General features: G+C 47.9%; 1 pseudogene; it reads right to left on the bottom strand.

Annotated features, from left to right (window-relative positions):
• Positions 1 to 429: 429 nt before the first annotated feature.
• Positions 430 to 698, bottom strand: LOC101088921 (annotated as a pseudogene).
• Between the last annotated feature and the right edge of the window lie 214 nt (positions 699 to 912).

Raw genomic sequence — 912 nt, 5'->3', positions numbered from 1 at the left:
TTTGAGGAGAAAAAAACATGGTGATCCCTAAGGCAAGGCTGATCAAGGTGATCAAGGTGATCCCTAAGGCAAGGCTGAAGATTTCAGTCTCTGGTATCTGGAATTCAGGCTGTAGTCCTTGTTTTTGGATGGGTCACTGGGTGTGTGACACAGTCCATGCTTTTAACTAGATTTTTTGGTAAAGTTTACTTATTTATTTTGAGAGAGAGAGAGAGAGAGAGAGAGAAAGAGAGAGAGAGAGAGAGAGCAGGGGAGGGGCAGAGAGAGAGAGGGAGAGAGAGAGAGAGAGAGAGAGAAATCGAAGCTGGCTCCACAATGTCAACACGGAGCCTGATGTGGGGCTTGAACACACAATCATGCGAGATCATGACCTGAGCCAAAATCAAGAGTCAGACACTTAACTGACCGAGCCACCCAGGTGCCCTGCTTTTAACTGGATTTGCACAGAAGAATGGATGCTTGGCCCAGGTAGAACAGATGAAGTATTTGGTTTCACGTGTCACAGTACTACCCAAGTTCCTTCCCAGGATGTAGTGCCCCATGCGGTTGTACTTCTTGTCAAGCTCCCTCTTAATTTGGGCTGCATTGTCCTCCTCCATGTTCTATTTCTCCAATACCTGAGTGGCACACTCCACCGAGTCCTGTTGCATGTCCTTTGACTTATCGGCGATTTTGATCACGGCCTTCTGGCGGCACATGGTTACCGGAGAGCAGGGGGTGGCCAACTGCAATTGTCTCCTGGAGGAGGGGCCAGTGACACTCAGACCCAGTGGGAGCTACTGTTGCTACCAAAGCCGTGCTACATATACTAAGAGGTAAGGATCCCAAACAACCTATGCCGGCCTTGTTACCTTGTGTGGGAATCTTTCTCTTTTTGTCATGCTTAATAAATGTTCTTTAGTCTCTGCTTGA

This window comes from Felis catus, chromosome A3, assembly GCF_018350175.1.
Source record: "Felis catus isolate Fca126 chromosome A3, F.catus_Fca126_mat1.0, whole genome shotgun sequence".
NCBI classification, from domain to species: domain Eukaryota; kingdom Metazoa; phylum Chordata; class Mammalia; order Carnivora; family Felidae; genus Felis; species Felis catus.
Note: the sequence above shows the minus strand (reverse complement) of the source record. Positions and strands in the feature narration are given on the sequence as shown.